Raw genomic sequence first — 21,554 nt, 5'->3', positions numbered from 1 at the left:
AACAGCTCATTGTCCTTAAGAACAGACAACCATGCAAAACATCCAAATCAAATAATAAATGAAAAATAGATTTAAAAAATTCTATATTTACTAGCACGGAACAAGGTAAATAAAAGCGCATAAGGTAAATAAAGCGCAAAAAGAAATACCCGTCTACACCTGGCGAACAGCAAGGAGACTGAACATCTTCAGCAATTTAAATGATTTCAGATATAATAAATACGCGCGAATGCCGTCTGGTTTTGACTTCTACATTATGATGCGTTTAAAAAGTAAAAAGAAACCGACTAGGAATTCTTTCGGAGTCCAGACTTTGCTACAAATTTACATTTTAAAGATAAGACCACGTATTATATTTAATTTACCTAACTGTTTGCGTTTCTGTTTTCACATCCAAGCGAGTAGAGAAACGGTTATTTTTAAAGGTCCAACATTTAAGACAAATTTAAAATTCTGATGATGAAACTGTCCATCCTTATAGTTTGTAGTCATTTTGAAGTACCGATTCAAATGCGTACGGCAATAGAGACCTAAAAATTTCCTTTTAGCAGATTTCGTCCAAAATTTGATAACTATATGGTTTAGTTTAGCTATATTAATGTCCCCTTATATAAAGCAACATTAGGGTTAATTTGTGGCGGACCTCGTCATTTTGAACCGGGGTCGGATGACGAGGATGATGCCTGAGCTGGCATCCCCCATCCAAACTTCCACACCACACCAGCGGGACGACGTTTGGCCCCGACGAATTTAGCGTGCTCCAGGCCCGCTTACACGACGGTTTTTCGGTAGAATCGGCTCTCGAACCTGAAGTCCTCCAATTCCGAAGAAAAGACTTTACCACCAGGCCACCGTACCTCGTAAACTATATGAATGGCTTCTTACCAAATAACATTCTTCGTTGTTTTCGGACTCGGGGGAGAGTGGGGGTATTGAACTGATTTATCGGGACAATTTTTCTATGACTGCTTTTTTTTTTTTTTGCATATTTTGTATGCGAGAAATTAGAAAAGGAGCATCCCGAATGGCATTTAAAAAAAAAGTGCGTTGATCCGTGCGAAGAAAACTAGGCTAGAGGCTTCCTTTTGTTTAACAAAAGATCAAAACTATCAGCAGAAAGAATCAATTCTACGGACCATCTCATGAGAAGGTTCGTTTTATTTTTATCGCGCTATATTTAAAGTGAAGAGTTTTTGTAATGCCTCGAATTATTTATTACATTACTAAAATAGTTCATTTAAAATGAAAGAATGGGCACGTGGCTGAAGATATTCAGGCGCCAATCGCTGAGATATGATTCTTTCTTTTCGATTGGCAGAATAATGGCTGAATCTGCTTTCAAGCGCTCAACAAGTGGCTCTTTCGATTTTCAAAAATAACGGAAACAACCTTCGCTATAAAGAATGCATTCTTTGAAATGAATAATCATCCGGAGACCCAATCGGAATGAAGTGTCATTTAGGGATAGGAAATGAAAAGCCGAGAAAGAGGAAGAATCCTCGGCGTCGCGGCGTCGAGCGGCCCCGCTCTCATTCAGGTCGCGTCCAGGTGGCACAGGCCTGGCGTGGGTGGCGCGATGACACAGATTTGCTTTCGTCTTTCTTCGTTTTTCTCTATTTAAATGATTGAAAAGTCGTTCATAGTGAATAAATGAATAAATAAAAAGCAGCAAAGGTGTCACTGGAAAACATAAATTTGAAAATGTAAAATTGCTGAAATAGAAATTTCAAAAAAGAGAAATGATGAGCAGATTTCTGATTTACAAAAAAAATTATTTCAATCTGAAAAAAAAACTTCCACTTCTTCCACTCTTTAACTATATCAGTAAACTATACAGCAAATTGAGACCCATAAAACTATCGGAAATCGACGTGAGCCCTCGACTTTCTCGTGTACCAAAAAAATCACGTTCATAAACCCACAAGTAAACGGACCGACAGACATTTTACTATTTGAGGTCTGAAATCTGATGCAGTTCTAATGATAAATCTACAGTACACTCCCGAGTATCCGGCCTAATGTGGCGGAAGGGCAGGCCGGATAATAAAAAAGTCAGATAGGCCGGAGTTCCATGAACTCTTTTATTTGCTCACCAATACCAGAAGACAGATTTTTTATAACAAAATTCACTGTTACAATCGATATTTTCACGCTTCTTATTGTGTACTAAGCCCTCCATTTATCTCAAGCCATATAAGCATGGCTTTGATCCGGAGAATTATAAAAGCCATTGCCAGTAATGTGCCCGAGTTAAAATAGTAGATTCTGTACTGGTAGTTTATATATGTTTATACACAGCACTTCGTTTCAAAGAATTTATTAGAAAAAAAGTAAGTTATAGGATATAAACTGCTCCCTTTTAACATAACTTCTGTAATGCCTAACTTAAATGCTGAAAACATAAGCAAAATATTAACGTTAATCGTAGACATAAAAAGACTCAAATTTATTATTTTTTTCACTGATAAACGATATACAGGTATGAAAAAGGAACCATAAGATAAGAGTCAAAACTTACAGATTTTAGTTTTTGAAAAACCAAGCCGGATAGTCGCAAACCGGATACTCGAGAGTCAACTGTATATTCTGAATTTCTTCTGCTTAGCTGTTTCCGTTTTTTAGGAATCGTGTTCATGTGAACACGGATAAACGAACAGACACTTTCCTTAAACAAATCTGACAAAAAAATGTTTAAAAAAAAAAAAAAAAAAAAAAACGCTGTAAAGTCTATATATTTAATTCGTTGCTTTTTTTTTTTTTTTTTTTGTAATCATTTTTACAACCCGATGAACCGACGTAGAATGTTTCAATAATCATGATATATTTCCTTTGTTTATTAAAAAAAGTACAAAAACGAATAATTTGAGCTTCCCAGACCGTGTTATGAAGTTGACTATGAGAAAAACTATAATGGTTACGCAATTCATATCACTCGGTTCCCTCCACCCTCTGCTAAAAATGTCTTCCATTTTAGAATATGTTGCAAATGCAAAATTAGGGTATAAAAAGCAAACAACAAAAGTAAAATGAAAATTCGTTGGCAAAAATGAATCAATGACAATTTTTGGAAAATATAAACATCCATTTCCGTAGGCAAGTCAGCGATCCACCATTTAGTGATCTAATCTCAAATTTGAAATAATAAAATTTAAATAATGAAATTTTTAAAAATATATTTGCTTCCTATTAATATTGAAAAGCCTGAAATGTAACTAATTTGAGTGAGGGAGCTTGTCGCCAAAGGAGTGAGTTGATATTAAAAATCTAATTTTCAAGTGACAAGAAGTGTTTTGCTACCGATTGTATGACTTATCCGTACGGGACATTTCCGTACCGATTACAAAACTGCCAATCAATGATCTTTCAAAAATCGGTGGTGTTGCTGATTAGAATTACTTCTGGAAGAGGTTACAACAGTTGAAAAGTTATCTACAGAAGTGAGATTTGGAAAAATTTGACATAATTTTTAATACATTTTTGAATATTTGATGACATGACTTTTAATACTTTTTTAATACAATCTCAATAATTTCCATATTTTATTTCATGGGCGATTAATTGTTTTTCAACGAATTTTAAAGAAATATATGATGAAAATCAAGAATGAATGATATTTCTTATCATAACATATTATACCTATTTCGAAACACTTATCATATCTTCAATACTTTAGATAACTCACATTTGAATAATTCAATTCGTTATTTTGTTGAAATATAACAGCATTCATTAATCGAAAGCTATTGAGTTTCATCAGTTTTTACTACTTTAAAAAAAAAGTTGTTTGGTTTGAAATACAGCTAAATAAAATGAGTGGTGTTGAATTGACTTATAAAGAGAGGATAATTGCTAAAGGGACAGTTTTAAATACCATAAATAAGTTAGAGAAAGACCTAAGTATATTTTTATGAGAAGTCACGTTATCAGTTTCAAAGCATCAATTTAAGAAATAATAATGCTATCACAAATTGAAGCCTTTCTGGTTCTCTTTATAGGCTCAATTTCAATGCTGATGCATTTTTTCCTTTTTAACTTGTACTCTGATAGGGATAAATTATTTATTGGTTATATAACTTCTCATTTTTTATAGGAAATATATTAAGCACAAAGACATAGCAATTCCCTTACCTGCTGAGCAAACTGAAATAATATGAATAAAACCTCCTTTAAAATCTCAAAATTACATTATTTCCAAACGGGTTATTGATACATAGATATGAAAGTTTATTGCCTAAGTAGTATTTTGATTAAAATATATGCCAAAATGTAAGCAGATTTTTTTAAAAATAAATTTTAATTATCTATTTAAAAAATAAGAATTTATAAAAAACATGTTTCAATGAAATACATTTTAAGTCAAATTTACACTGCAAAGTAAGAAAAACATTTCAACAATGTTTATTCCCTTGTTTTGTACATTATTCTTTCTTTTTCTACCGATTTATTCCTAATTTGAAGAATAACTTTATTTGTTATTTTCTTGACTAATCAGTCTTTATTACGATTGATCGTTTGATCGGCAGCTGCAAATTTGAATACTTCTACAGTCAACTAACTAACTTATCTGAATATACTTTCAGCGATTGATACTTCAGTATCCTTTATATATTTTCCACGCATTTGTAGTCAAAAGTTACAGCATCAAATGAAAATCAAGAACATACGGTATTGCAAAATTATTTAAATTTGTATCATGACCATTATATGGAAAATATTCCAAAATAATAATGGATATTTCGCAAATGTTACAAAACACAAATAAGCATTAAATACTAGAAAAATTTAATAAAAATAGAGGAAAATGATTTCTTATTATTTATTGTTCCATTTTTCGTTGTTAGTTTCTACTTTAATGACCCGAATTTAATTTTAATTACCGTTAAATAAAATAAAAAGGTTTTAAGAACTTAAATAATACTCTTTCAGGTAAAACATAAAAAAAATGCTGTAAATTTATAGAGGAAGCTATAAATTTTACGTTTAAATTTATGTATACAGTTTCAGGAATTAAAGTATCGAACGTTCAACTTTTAATCTTAGCATTTTAATTCACGAAGTAAAGTTTTCTCTAAGAATAAACTTGAATTTTGGGTCTATGTTTAAATCGACCTGTTTGTTTTACAAAATAAACTGTTGTAAGTATAGTTACAAAATTTAGCACAGATATAATTGGGAGGAAAGAACGCGAAAAAAAAAAAAGAATGAATTCACTCCTGTTTATATTAGGAAATATGAATATATTATGAAAATTCTATTACAGAGTTAAAGTGATTGAATTTTTTGATGGATAATTTTCAATTCCATCATAACATTTTAAAATCATTGTGTATCAAATTGGATTAAATTATACGGAAACTAAACTGATTTCATTAGATAGGTAATTTTTTTAAATCTTGCACATCAAATGAGTCAACGACAATTTTTGGAAGATATAAACATCCATTTCCGTAGGCAAGTCAGCGATCCCCCATCTGTTTATCTGTTTTTGAGCTGCATTAAACTTTCTGCTTGGAGCTCATTTTGTAGCTTCTTTCCTCTAGCATGACGACTCTCTTCAAAAACGCTTAATAATATTTTACAATTCTGCTAAGCGAAGTGCGCAATTCAAAACATATATTCATTAAAGCAGTCTTAAATTCATACGATGATTTGTGTACACTTGATTATTGCCAGTCGACAATAATGAAAATCTAAAATGGCAAAATTCTATCAGTCTAAATATATACAACGCTAATGTACTTGGCATAGAAATCGCTATTATTAAATAGCGATTTCTATGCCAAGTACGTTAGCGTTGTATATATTTAGACTGATAGAATTTTGCCATTTTAGATTTTCATTATTTAATTATATTTAGCATACTTTGAAAGTAAATGAATGATTGAGAAACCTGTTATGACTTTCAAATATTCTTGATATGTCTAACCGTGTATTTAAAAAAAATGAAAAATTTGTTAAGTTTAAGTTTAAGGAAAATACTTTTATCTTAAATATCAAAATCTAGCTAAAGACTCAGCACATTTTCTCGCCAAGTAGTATGTTTAGAAAAACTAAACTAATCACTCCCTAAATCTTTTCAATGGCGTACGAATGATTTATTGGACGTTTATGACACATACGGAAAAGTCCCGACGCCTTGCTGCCTATCGTTCTAAATGACTACTAAATAGGGCTACTGATTTGAAAGAAATTTTCATCTTTTCAAAAAATATCACAACATCGTTCAGCATCTTTAAAAAAAATTATTTATTAATTAAATAAAACACGCATTATGTTCATCCCTCATTTTATTTTATTGCGCTTTTCACGTAATTGGCGAACAATATATAAATTTATGTTGTCAGTTTTTACCAACTGTTTGAAAGTCTGAATTTCTGTTGTTGTGAAACGAAAATTTGGAGGAATATTGAGAATTTCAAGAAGATTTTCTTTAATCAAAATATTAAAAAATTTCATTATTTCAAATCAAGTAGCTGAAACAAGCTAAAACATTCATTTGGTCATTTGTTTATATTTGATTGTTGCCATGTAATAAGAACGAATTCCATGCCACGTTAGCGTTTTATATACATAGATTATATAACTGGTGGTAGTGTCCTCTCATCCCCTTTCTCACCATGTAAACAATATGGACTATTTTCCGAATTGTATATTCGAATGCCCATCTACACTCCTTTCCTTCAACAATGAAGCAATCTGCGCCCAGATTTTAATACAGATATATAATTTGGGCTCTTAGATAAACACTGAGTTTCGTTTATATAATGAGTAGCGTTTCTTTAGCTATCGAGCTCACATATACGCCAACAGAATGACAGCAGGACCTACAAAGGACCTGATGCCAGTGACAAAATTCTATGTCACTTTTATCCATCAATATCATTTCGTTTTTGAGATGTCATTTTTAAATATATACAGACGGGCAAATAAACAAACTTCTTGTAGACGAATTCAACAGATATCAGAAATTTGGAGTGAGAATATATAAATACAGCTCACTGTTTTTTCGAATTATCGTGCTCAAGATTTTTTTGACGATTATAATACTTTCTTATTGTAAATTTCGTATCAAATAAAATATAAATTGATACATTTTGTTCTTAATAACAAAAGTAAAAGTAGGCCTCAGACAACATATTATAATGATGTACGCGACATGAAAATAAAAATCCCTTATTAATAAGCCACTCACTTGAGGCAGGACATGTCCTGGAAGAGGCGAAAGAAGAGCAGGCAGCCCGTCCGGCGACGCCTCCGTGATTACTGTCACTCTTCTAAGTTGTGTAAATACTGGTCCCGCGCATCGGACAGATAGCCTCTCGACCCTCCGACGCCGCGAAATGCGCCTTATTTAGAGAAACCCTAATTTGCGTACGATTTAAGAGGCGGCCCGTACCTGGGGGCGAGAGTGCATTGCGTAATTAACGCCATCCTCTGGTTGTTTACGCGTTCTAGTACAGCGAATCCATTAGTCGCATCTTCTGGAACATGATTCGGCAATATCGGTTTGCACGTTGGCGAAAGTCACTTGTGCGCCGAAGAACAGACAGGCAGAGTGATTTCTGTCATTAGGCGACAGAAGATGATCAACTAGGACATGGGTCAATAGGGCACTTTCCCATCTGTGGAGCACTGTTTATGTAGCATGTTTGTAACTATTTTATATATTTAAGATATTTACTGGCATCAAGAGCCAGTTCCACAATCCCAGCCACTTTTCATTTATATTGCTTTCTATTTTATGACAAAGCCATGATTCCTAGATCATGGTCAATCAATGATTGCCTGCTCTCTATACCCACCATTCTCGATAGAAATCTCAATAACATTTTTCTATGGGAGAGGAAAATTTGACAGAATCCTCCAGTACCATCCAGAGTCCTAATTTCGCTAATGTTTATTTCATACAAAAACTCCTAATTTCTAGATATTTCATCGACGGTCATCTTTCTATTGCCGATGTTGGATAGAAAACTCAAAACAAGGCCTTGATTGAGTACTCCAGCCTCAACAACCGGACTGGTTTCGCCAATTTATTTTCAATCCTTCGAGGAATGTTAATAGTCGACATTATTATTTAATTAACTATAATGGTGGCAGCTGTACGGATCGCGTTAATAGTGAACCGCCCAGATGATGGTCAAGCAGTCAATTTAGCATTCAGTATTTCAATGAGTTGTTGATGATTACAGTGCATGTTAATGAAAATTATTTTAACATTTTTGAACAACTTAGAAGAATTATTGCGTTAAAATTTTATCTTTTATATGAAGTGTGTTTATATTTGACTGTTTATCCAAACACGCTAATGAGTAAGTACATAATGGAAAGAGATGCATAAATTTTTCTTTGCTTGGGGATGGGTACGTTTTTTTTCTTTTCATGGGCACAGGACCTCTTGTTCCAGTCAATGAATGAAGGAAACTAGAGAGTATAAAGCCCCGTTCCGACGACCTGTGCGCGCCTTGAGATCGATGCACTTTGCCCTCTTTCCTCCCTCTTGGGGTTTTCCAGAGCTCTTTGATGTCTGTTCATTTTACGGACAATTTGCGGGCAGCTCGCGACCGGCGTCCTCAGGCGGGGGTGTCCTACAATGGGTCAGTTAACACATTTGCGACTATAACCGTAAAGACAACAAACCGCCGGAACGTGGCTTAACAAGTATTTTCCAGATAATTAACAAAGTGGACATCAACAAGTTTTCTGAAATTCTGCCATCCAACTCGAGATCCTGCCCTAAAGTGAAAAATATTGCAAATTGACACAAATCTACAACTTCGGTCTCAAAATTAAACTTTTATTCATTTATGCAAGGCGATTCCAAATGCCTTAGACAGGCATACATACAGATTATTTTGCAAGAGCAGCATGCAATTACTAGAAGGATTAAAAAACATCAGACTGGAATAAAAGTCAATTTTCTGACACAGGCTCCTCCCCTCCCTTTGCGTCGGAAGTTACAATTTTAAGAAATGGAAAACTAGATCTCGTGAAGACTGTGAAGTACCCCTGTGCACAATACTTTGGAATCAACTTTAGGATTGATGGTGTTCGCTACACAACTCTACGAAAGAATCTGTCGGTTTCCAGAATACCTGTCGACATGCAATCCTGTGGCATGGAGATCGGCCGCCTGTTTTGCTGCTCTGTCGCAGTAATTATTTTTGTTATTTGATTGAAATTTCTCAATCGCACTGCAGAGATATCGTTTCCACATCTATGCGAATAAGAATGCCAGATGGAATTAGTTCAAAATTTGACTCAAATCTACAAGTCTGTCTATAAAACTATACCTCAACTTTCATATACGTCTAGCGTATTCCGTTTTTAGTTTATCGATTTGGCAGAGAGACAATTTTAATGTTTATTTCAGACAACGGAAGGTCAAAAGGCATAGACCCATTGAGAACTTAACTGAATTAAAATTTCTGGCAATTTCAATACTTTCTCTTTGTATATTTCGTATTCAAGAGAATAAAAATGTAAAACCGATACATAGGATTTTCACGAAAAAAAATTGAAAAGAAAACCAAATAAAAAAAAAACGGGACTACTAGAATACAAAATTATTTCAAAAGGTCAGTTTTTTTTTTTTTTTTTGTAGGTTATGAGATTAAAATGGTGACCTATAATGCCCATAATAGTAACTTAAAATTCATTGAGTCTTTCTGATCCAACAAAAGTTTAATTGTTCAAATTTGAAAAAAAAAAAAAAAAAAAAATGGAAAGCTTTAATGTCAAAGATATTATTCTGTTTTTCTCACATAATAGAAGACTCAAAATTGATATTTCCAAATAAAATAAAGGAAAGTTTAAAAGGCGTATTCATAAAAAAAAATGATTTGTTTTTTGTCTCGTTCATATTTTAATAGTCATTCTTTTATTTTGAAGACTTCACGATCTGCTGATTTCAGTCCATCCCTAAGACAAAGAAAGCGTCTTCGACTTCATTTTTGGGTCTGCCGAAAGCGACTTCGTTTCATTCATCATTCCTTTTCCTTGGAAGGGAACCATTCGCCTTGGCAGGACAGAGGTCACATCTGAGAACAGGTTTCCGAGGGTGCTGCCTGCCACCCGACGGTCCCCTGGAGTGCCCAGAGCCATCCTTATGGTCTCTGATCACGTACTTTTTTTTTCAGTCCGCTGAGCATTCTCGGCGGGAGGAATCTTCTGCCTTGAAACCTCACTACTGACCCACATCTGGTGGCGAGGATTAGATCGGCAGGATGGAACACCCTTTTTTTTTCATTCCAATTCGGCAAGGATATATCTCTCGAAAAGTTCTCTCAGGCAATTACTAGATAAAAAGGCGTTTCGTGGAAGCCTTAAACCGCAAATTTACGATCTTTCCAAACAACATTCCCGTCCTGGCAAAAATAGAATTCTTTTCTTATTTTTATTTATTTATTGCCTTTTCTCAATGGACTAGAATCAGCGTGGCAGTCATTTTAGAGCCTGCGTGAGGAGTTTCAGACGTCCTCTTCTAGACTTTATATTGAATTATTTCTAATTAAAATCTACAAATTTCATCAGGATTTTACAAAAACACAAGTTGGGGGTAGAGTATGGTGACCTTTGTTATATAAATCGAATTTGGTTTTTTCTGGTAGAACAATCAAAGGTAAATTTGAATACTTCGTCCGGCAGGGTATCACCAAAAATGCATCTTCTTCCAAGAAAATGGCTCTGTATATGCTACACAATACAAAATGCCAAATAGTTTCACTGGATCAAATTTGAAAGGCACTCAAGCAAAAGTCCTCTTCACGCATTATCATACAGCTTCCTTATTTTGAAAAATCAACTGGGATGACCCTTTTAAAGCCCCGTTCCGATGACCTGTAGCCTTATGGATTTGGTCATAAATCTGTCAACTGACTCATTATTTGACCACCCCCGCTTGTGAACAGCGATCGGGAGCTTTGCGCAAATTATCGGTAAAATGAACAGACATCAAAGAACCCCAGAAAACCATAAAAGAGAGGAAGAGGGCAAAATATGTCAGAAAAGGCGAGCACAGGTCGTCGGAGCAGGGCTTAAGTTTGAAACCAAAGATCCTGAAAATTTTCATATTAAGGTTTTGCGTTCGGAATCAAACACTTCCAGGTTCGAAATCCACAATGGAAAAGCTGACGCATATTTGAATTCGTGTTCGACAAATCAGTAGTCACAAATGTTGCGCAAATGGCTAGTAAAATATAGAGAAATGATTAGATGCGTAAAGTACATCAACAGCGATTGGGTAAGACATATATACTTTAGTTTCCCTCTAGCCTCTGGAGAAATTACTAAGCAAAAGTACCCTAAATGATATATCTGGTAATTTCACCTCCCAAAATGGCATATGATATCCAATTACATTCGATGTCCTTTCATTTTGCTGCTTATAATTTGTCTAATTGAAATCGGATGTGTGCATCCACTGACATGGAGAGCAAAACGTTCTAATGCGAAGCGAGGTAAAGTTTTGTGTCTTTTGAAAAGTAGAAGAGGGGAGCCTGCTCGGAAATCTCTTCGTCATCTGAATACAGCTCAAAATGCGAAGTGCGACTCAAACAGTCCTTATGTTGTTTCGGAGTGGGGCGGTCATTTCACTCTCTCTCTCAGAGCTCTTTCAATAATTTTATTTTCCTTATTCAGCGACATTTGGCTCATTTTCCCATCTTAGGCGGAACGGATAAATAAAGATCTCACACTGAAACTCCCGAGACAATGCATGGTAGGATCAATTAATTCGTCATCCGAATCTTTCGCCTAGCGCACGTGAGATATACTGTGCTCGGACAGCTGGTCAAACTCGTCGGTCGAACGCCTCCACTCTTCATTTCGCCCCATTCACTATACAGATGGGGAAATATTATTTACCGACATTCTTTGGTTCGAAATGAAAGCATCGGCGAATGCAGAAGTGTTTCTCAATCGCGGAGAGGAATTTTTTGGGGAAACTAGATCAAATTAATATACAATATTAATTTTTATTCTTGTATATCTAGTGAGAGAAATGTTACACTAAGTGTTTTAGCACATACAGTGTTCTCTTCAGCTACCCAAAGGTCTATGGAGGTCTTAATAAAGCAACAATTGGGCAGTAAGAATTTCAAATCACTTTATATTAAATAAGAAAATTAATAATAACAGAAATATATAAGACTATGTAAATACAAAATTTGTAAAAAAAAAAAAAAAAAACTATAAATTATACTTATTATATTGTAACTTACTTAATACTCATACTTACTACTTATATTTAATACTACTGTAACTTATATAATACTTATACTTATTACACTGTATACTTATTATACTGTATACTTATTATACTTATATAAATTATACTGTAAAAGTAAGGTGTAAATTCAAAAGACTCAAGAAATAATAACAAGAAAAAGATGGGAACCTCTGCAAAAATTTCACAAAATTGCTGGACTTTATTTTTTTGAAGAGATTCCAGAATTTTTAATTCGGAGAACAAAGAGACGCACCGTTTCTCATAACTCGGCATTTAATTCAAGAAAAAAATTCCAAGCCTTCATTTCGCAACAGTTTTTGCACTTTGTAATCTGTTCTCATTCCATATAACTTTTGACCGTCGATCTTCTTAAAAAGCCAGGTTTAATTGAAAATGTTAACTTTTTTTTGTGTTAGTATTTATGGTCCCATAGGAAGAACCACCTTTTGAATTCAAAGTTCATATAATGTGAGGTAATAAGAAGCCACCTTATGCCTCTGAATTTGGGAACATATATAGATTCATATCAACTTCAAAAATCAATAACTCATGAGCGAATGGAGAAAGAAAGAAATTATTTGCACAGATATAATGGAAACGGTATCAGAGGATTGTTATTTTTATTATTATTATTGAGGAAAACAAAATGAATGGGCCATGCAATTTTTAGTTTAGATCAGATGGTTCTGCGGTCGATGAATATATGCGTCGGATAAAAAATGCGTCAGAATAAAGGCGAAAAAATGCCCATTCTCCATTGAGAAATTTAGCAATTAATCAAGGAATTACGTATTCCCACAGTATTCTTTCGCTGGTGTTTCGCCATAACACCTAACTGTCAATTGTTTCCATAAATTAATGTTTTTTGATTAAAAATCATTTTTATCTTTACCGTGCAAATGGCCTCATTCTATCTTCATTCGTTCGTGAGTTATACATTCTTAAAGTTGCCTCGAACTTTTAAAGCACCATGTTATTCACGATGATATTCATGAAAGTTCAAAAAACAATTTCGAAAAGAAGATTTACTTGAATAAAAAGTGTTCTCATACATAGCGGGGAAATTATTTTTACTTTTACCATCCTCTTTAATTCTTGGAATTGAATTGAGCCAAACGGATTCTCCTAATCTTTAAAAAACACTTGCACGGAGGAATGTGATCGGCAGATAATACACGATTCCAGCAGAAATCAGAATAAATTGATATTTTACATGAAATGTTTACCAAAAATTCTAAATATCTGGACAAAATCAGTCTGGAATATAACAACCAAAGAAAATAAAATTTGGCTCGTCGTTTTATCGCCAAAACTGTAGATGTATGTCAAATTTCGGATCAAATCGGTTTGTCAATTTCAATCGAAGTTGTATTTCACTTTCGTCTTTTCTCAATAGTGCTGCCAATATTTTTAAAACTATCTTTTTCAAAAAGAGAGAAAATCAAGACTCCTGAAACAGAAACTATATATGAGGGCGTTCACTTGGAATCCGAGTAATCTAAACAAATGAATTTTGTTTTCAGTCTATAAATTTGTAATAAATTTTGATCTGAGTCGACTAAAGAGTAGTTGTTCAAAGGCATATTCGAATTCCTCTGTCATGAGGATACACATACAGTAACTTCTCGCTGTTTTGATGAATACTAGAAAATTCGACCGCATGTACCAGCTAAAGAGCCGATTCAGAGAGCGGAAGTTCAAAGCTCATACACTCAGATTCCATTAGGTTTGAATTCACAGTCTTTTTATGAGATCTGTTATTGTCCTATAACAGCTTTTTTCTTTTTCACAGGATCATCTCATAAAACGAAGAAAGAAAGCCCGATTTAGGATGGGAAATTTAGCACTCTACTGCTAATTATAAAACAAAAGAATTGTGAGACAAAAATCCGTTTTGGTGATCAACTAATGTAACTGGCTTCTACGGCTGATCGACAGAGGCGCGCTCTTTGGGAAGTAAATAGCGAGTATTCTAATTTCCTGCCAATACCACTGAACGCTGTTTAAGAGTGGATGGGTATTTGCGTTCATGTCCATTGACTGCCAGAATATTTTTCATTTATTTACTAATTCAATAGTACAAGGAACAGGTATTCACTGATATCCAGCAGGTGTTGTCTCCTAAAAATATTCTAGCCTATTCTCTAACAAAATTGTTTTGTTTTAAATGCGTCCCCCCCCCCCCTGGTTGAAACCAAAACTTGACACAAAACTACAACTGCAATCACAACATCACACACTAAAGTTGACATATTTCAATTGTTCCATTTTTGAATGATCGCGTTTGCTTCCTTCTCAAAGTGCAGACAGACGGCAGTGCACTGTTTATCTCTCTAGCTCTCTTAGCTTTGCAGTTACGATGTTCACTTATAACCAGGCAGATTTCCTCTGAATAGATTTTATTCAAAATTTGATAAAAATCCACAGATTTTGTATGTAAAGACCATGCACTAAATTTCATTCACCTAATTCAAAGCGTTATCTTTGTCACAAACGGGCAGACAGACGTAATGCCAGAAATGTGTTTTTCTAAATAAGGGAGGTCCAAAATGTGCGGATTCGTCAAAATCCCAAGTTTACATTTTTTGAAAATTACAATACTTACTCTATACTTCGTATACGACTGAGTAGTAATGGCACAAGAGCCATAGTGTCAACAGTGCTTGGAGGGCTTCTTATTTTCCTAGCTGGTGGTTTCCCTCAAAATAGGGTCGATGAAGCGAAAGACCAGATCAAGTGCATGGAAATCACACGATATAAGAGGTGGAGACCTTCTCTCTAAAAGTAGAGACACTACAGGTGTTCCCATGAAGTTTGTCTGAGCAGCGATCTTTCGCACATGTGCTCGTTTCACGTTACGAGATGTTGGAAAAGCCTCACAGCCTATTAGATATGTATCACAATACTAATCTCACTGGGCAGTCGAAGAGGTCTTATCTTCTCATGTCTCGATGGCAGTAACTATTTTTTATATTTTCAGGAATTAATTATTAATTTAATTTTATAAATATTATGAAATCTTGAATCGGTATGGATAATACCAATTCAAGATTTCATAATATTTATAAAAATGAAGATAAAAAAGTAATTATAACTATTCATAAGCAATTCTTTTCTCAATAAACTGGTTGGAATGTGGTTTTAGCAAAACTATTCTTGATAAATATGCGATAAAGTCGCTTTCATCTAACGATTGTCTCCGTTCGATCCGAGGAGGAGAAGTAAATGTTGGAACACCATTTCAATACAGCTACGGGTGAATCACAGGTAAAATGAGGACGTCAGCGGGCGTCAAACGACCTTGAAGAAATCTCCACACCCACCATTTCTACGCAGGCGCCGATGTGGAGGTCACCGGTCGTCCTAACAACATAGATGACCCCACCACATCAAACAACCAGATGTCCAGACTAGACTGATCCATCCGGATGTTTGATTCTGTGTAATGAGCTATTTTTCAAATTTTATGCAAAGCTTCCAGAACAGCCACATAAATTTTATCAAAATGAACGTACTTTAATTTGTCCGTCTCGTCCCCCCTTGATCACTCATTGCGAGTGGTGGTGGTGTATTTGTATAAATAATTCAGGAATCAGTCTTGAGTGGTTCCTTTTAATGACGAATACAATGTGGAGCGAAAAAATAATGTTCTGTTTTCCCTTTATATTTGCTGAGCCTCATTTAGGAAAACGGAAATAGTGTCTGGTTCATGAAGTTAGCGTAGATAAATCTTGTATTAACTAAAGTCAAAGATAACTCTCGCTAATCTCAACTCGAGACTTTATTCCAAAGAACTAAACCTTACATCTGTTTTTATCCATAAGACGAAATGATTCGAATCGTCCAGATTTAGAAAGATACAGAAATTATAAGAACGTTCTAGAACAAACAAGAAATAACAAAAAGTAAATCAATAAGAAAACAATTTTTAGGAAACTTGCCTATAATCAGATAAGAACTTGTGAACAGTCGCTCTCGGTTCATAGTATTCTATACCACTGTGCCATTCAGTCTGTGTCAAGTTAGAACACGTTCCGTTACAATATCAAATTACCGAACCAATGGCTGCCATTCACCTTCGTTAAGCTATTATGGGAACAAAATATTACAGTTTCAATTCATTTTTTAAATCCAGATAGTCGTGGTTAGAAGTTCATCATGCGCCATTTTCTCTTAATAATCTACTCGTGAAAAATTGGCACCAAAATATCACATTATGCGGCATGCGCTTCGATTGCACAAAATTGCGCAGAAAGCCAGTTCAGGAACATGCATCCGAGTATCACGTGGAGGTCAAGAACAGAGTAATAAAATGAGTTCCCTCGCAGAAATCAGTCCAGGGTCGCCTTCAATTGCTTCCCGCGCAGAATATGTCCGTCCAACTCTCGTACGACAGTCTCGAAATGATATGTTGAAGTAACAATCTATCAGTCAAGTCCACGAAGGTTACGATGAAACAATGCAGAGAGGCGTTGATGAATTGCTCCAGAGGCGAAAAAGCATGTACAAAGTTATGAGAACAGAGGGCTGATCCATTGTTGTAATATACCAAATTGATGTTGTATATTGTTGTAATATTGTTGCTTTATACCAAAAGAAACCGTACAATAGGTTTGTAATAATCTGATATTAAAAATAAAATTTCACAATCCAGAACCGTCGTTGTTTATTTCTTTACCTTTTTTGCTACAGCTTACGAAAAGGGAAAGAATTTTAATCATTTTAATTGGACAACGAATCAATTTGCAATCAGAAACAATGGGTGGAACAAGAGAAAAAGCTTGTAAAAAACTTAATTTATAGTTCAAATATTAATAAATATATAATTAATATATAAAAAGTCAATAATGCTGATTAAAAAGTGATAATAACAAAATTAATAATAAATAAAAATTTCAGTAAATAAGCCAGTAATTTAAGCAAATTTACGGAATTGGCAATAAATTAATTGTACAACAAAACTTCTATTACTAATTTACAATTAAGGTGTACCGAGTGTGTGTGTGTGTTTGTAATTGAGAAATAGTCTTTTTTTTTTCATTGTATATATTATTTAGGTATATATATAGGTATTATTAGATATAATATATATTTTTGTATATATTATTAGTCCTAGAGTGAATGAAAGGTCTTAAAAATTTCACTTAATATCTTGGTTGGCACCATGGATACATTCAATTAATGAAAAAAACTTATAGAGATAGAAATACTTTTGAGTTCGTATTGAATGCAGAGGAAAAAAAATCCGAATTGCCAATGAATGAGAATTAACTCAGTTTTCCAGTATCAGAACTCAGAAGTAATAGATTGCAAAGAAGCTTAACAATAATTAGGATTAGGTAACAGATAAAACATATTCATATTCTCTATAACCACAAATATATAGGTTAAAAGAAATGGAACCAAGCAACCAGCACAACTGAGTCAGCTAACAGGTGTTCCTCTGGCAGAGCCAACCACGCTTGGAAACCATTGAACCTTATCTCCAAAAGGTGGAGTGATCCCTCAACAGGAATGCGTTAATTACATGGGAAAGAACGGAAGTACGTCTGGCGGCAACACGCACCATTGGCGACTTTTAAATCACGCCAACGATTTAAAAATACAACAATGTTGTTTTTTATGCCATATAATTAGGCTCATTCAAAGCTGACATTCGAATAAAAATTCCATCCATCAAAAATTTCATATAAAGTAAAATGAGGCTCAAAAATGAGAGCCACTAGAGAAAAAGATGCATTTAAACGAAAAAAATGGGAGTAAAGTTTTACTTATAATAATATTTAAACAATTTTAACGAACCATTATTTAATATATAACACATTTTACTTTAAAAAAATTCAAACAGCTTACTATTTTTAACTACAGTAGCCAAATTTTTGAACATAATAAATTCATTCAATGAGCAGATAATTTGTGAAATAAATGAATAATACCCAACCCTTTCAATGCAACAGTTGTGCAATGTAGTTCAAAATAAGCAGTGTCATTCATAGTGGTTCAAAAAAATTTTTTATTTTTTTTTAAATGATCCATTTTTTTCTGAATATATTTTAAAATTGTCGAGTCCACGCATGAACGAAAAGTTTTAAGAAGTCATAAACTCTCGATCGTAAAAGATCAGAGATGCAGATGCACTTTACAAAAATAAATGAGAAATATTCTGAGTAAGTGCGTGCCTCTTGTGCAGAAACGACAAATCAGAATCAAATTTTGTACTCTTCTCAGAAAGTGGTTTCGATTTCTAAGGGGGGGGGGAGCTATATTTTAGCTGATGGGTGAGGATGAAAAATAAGAAGCTAAAGCCTGTACAAACTGATAGCTGATTTTTCGCAAAAAGTAATTGCAACAACTTTCCATTCACAAGAAAGTGGGACTTATTAAACATCACTGCTTTGTTGTTCCTTTCTGAGTCGCCATTTCTCCCTACATCACTGCAAGACACAGAACCATTTGCCGGAGATTTCCAATAGCGAGCCTGCTCGTCTAACACGACGTTCCCCACAATCAAAATGGCCGGAATTTTAGTTTTAAATAAAGGGGATTGATTCGCAAATAAAATTTAATATCTGATAGAAAATTTAGAATATACAGTAAGCATGGTTTATTCTAACAGTAGACAAATATTTATTTCCCAAAGTAATTGTTTTTTTTTTAACCTCTTCGTCGTCTTTAACGCCTCTAGCACGTTCAAGTGAAACTTCTGCAGGGCTGCCGTAACGCGCTTTAAGCATTCTTCGACACTTTGAAACTTTATTTGTTTGTCCTAATGCGGCGAAAAACAGAGGACCGCTGGGAGAAATGTTCGTGGACAGGAAAGGACGGAGAAAGGGATAATAGCAAATCGAATGTGTGTTGTCATTTTCGTGACCACACATCGGTACGTTTAGAAGGTTCTGAATGAAATCACTCCAAAATGAGCTTCATAAATGAGCAGAGATTTAATAATGGCAGTGGACTCACTTTTAATTAAATACGCTAATAATAAAAATTTCACAACAAAAAATGAATGCCGTTTAACTCGAAAATGTAATATATGTATATGATATTTTACATAACAAATGGCTTCAAAAGTTTAAATTTATTACGCAGGCAAGATAAAAATGTGTTTAACAGATGCAAAATGTTTGTGAATATTGTTATTTAAAATTCCATTCAATGACAAAGAATAGAAAGCGTTCTGTACGTACCAAAATCTGAAGAAAACGTGTTTTGAGAGAAGGGAGGAGCTCCTGTTAGATTCATTATTACATTATATTTATAAATTTTCAACTTTTCACACCTAAACAAATTATACATCTGTGTCATTAGTAAAATGAACGCTATTTTATTAGACTAAAATTAAAAAATCGATTTTTTTTTTTTAAGGTGCCTTTGAGCATGGCAGAAATATCTGAATGCGGCGAGCGGTGCTCGGTCTGAAGGCAGAGGCGGATTTCCTGTGTCGCAGACTAGGACCGCTGGAATGAAGGGCGGCCTCAGGAAGGATGATGAAAAATGCTATTAGGCAAATTCTCAAATAACTATAAAATATTATGCATATAGGGCGTTTCTTTAACTATAAAATATTATGCATAATAGTGTTTGTGCCGTAAATATAACATGGCTATATAAACATCTGCCAACTGGTTAATCTATTTGGCAGATTCCTGTTAAATAATAATTCCAATTTTATTTTTGGAACTTAATTCTGTCTGTCATGGTAATTAAATATTTATATTTTTAATGAAAGAAATCATTCACTAACAATTACAATTAGTTTTTCAATAATTTTATTACTTCAGTGACTTTTAACAATGAGATGCATTTTAAAAAATAAATAAAAAAAAAAGATAAATATATTAAAAAGTGATTAAAAATGTTAATTAAAATAAATCATTAAGAAGCAACTTTAGCTAATAAAGTGCTGAAATGTGAAATGAAATAACCCAGTTTTTAAAAGAGGGGCCTTGTACCTTTAGCTGCAAAATGATTCGATTTGCCGTTGTCCAGTGGAATGAGTGTCACAGCCATTAAAATTAAAATCTAAAGAAAAATTGCTTTTTGCTCACAATATTAGGCAGAAGGATTTGAAGCATTTTCGATTTTAATCAAATCATTAATATCGTAGAAATCGTCCAAACTATGATTTCTTTCTAAATTGGAAATCGTATTATCAAGAGAGTGAACAAAACTCGATTGTGATTCAGACCGGACTTCCGAGAGTCCGATTTTACTTTCAACAACTCTTTAATTCGGATCGCCTGCACAACAAATAGTCTTACAATTTATCAGTTTAGATTTAGAATGAATGAAACTAAATTTTAACTATAGATGATACTTTGACATTCTGTTGATAGGAAATGAAAGGGACCAGAAAAGAAATTCGGACATTTTACTTTGTGATGGGTGGAGATTAAAAATGATGCTCAGGGTAATCAAAATTTTTTAGCCCACAAAGCTGCCGAATCGTCGAGGATCGGTTCTACGAATAGTAGAAAATAAAAGAAAAAACTATTTGCTGTGCTCACCTTCGAGTGAAAAAGGCACCCAGTGAAATAAAGACGCAAGAAGCGGTTTTGGAAGATTGTTGTTGCGAAGTACTTGGAATCGAAGTTCTTAACTTCCGAACCTAATAAGGTTGAAGTAAAATACAAAATATATGCAGTTATGTAAGATATTATTTGCTAAAGGAAATAAAAAGACAAATGACATAACAATATTGAAGAACTGGGGAGAATAAAGGAATATAAAAAAAGGGGGAGATAGGGAAAAAGTATGCATTTTGTATAAGGGAAGTGAGTCAAAATCACCCAAGATTAGTTATATTAACGTCCCGTTTGAAAGCAACACTAGGACTATTGTGGATTTACCTCGTCATTTTGAACCGCGGTCAGATAGCGAGGACGGCACCTGAGCTGGCACCCCCTTCTCCAAACTTAGACTTCACATCAGCAGGAGGACGTTTGGCCACGACGGTTTTAACATGCATCAGACCCACTTACATGACGGTTCTCCGGTGGAATCGGGTCTCGAACCTGAAGCCCTCTGGTTTCGAAGCCGAGACCTTACCACCAGGTAACCGCGGTTCATCAAAACTGGCCAAAGAAGGGTGTCATGCCAGGCAAAAACGGAGAGAACTGAAATCCAAAAAGGAATAGGAGTATATATAATCTTTGTCAACAGCCAATCGGGAACGAATAGAAGGTAAGCGTGCTTTTTAGCGTTCAATGTGCAGGGAAATTACGGACGCTTCCTTCGTAATCTATTCCACCAGCCGTTGTTTACGAGGAAGTGGTGAGCGGACAATTGCTTTTAATCAGCGTCTCTAATGCATATTTGTTAA

At 34.3% G+C, this 21,554-nt stretch overlaps 1 protein-coding gene across 1 annotated transcript in view; it reads right to left on the bottom strand.

The window, feature by feature from the left end:
• Positions 1-21,554, bottom strand: part of LOC129989010 (FH1/FH2 domain-containing protein 3-like) — a 249,089-nt gene that overhangs the window by 58,975 nt on the left and 168,560 nt on the right. The window lies entirely within an intron of this gene.

Source organism: Argiope bruennichi, chromosome 10, assembly GCF_947563725.1.
Source record: "Argiope bruennichi chromosome 10, qqArgBrue1.1, whole genome shotgun sequence".
Classification (NCBI taxonomy): domain Eukaryota; kingdom Metazoa; phylum Arthropoda; class Arachnida; order Araneae; family Araneidae; genus Argiope; species Argiope bruennichi.
The sequence above is the reverse complement of the archived record's forward strand: the minus strand, read 5'-3'. Positions and strand labels throughout refer to the sequence as shown.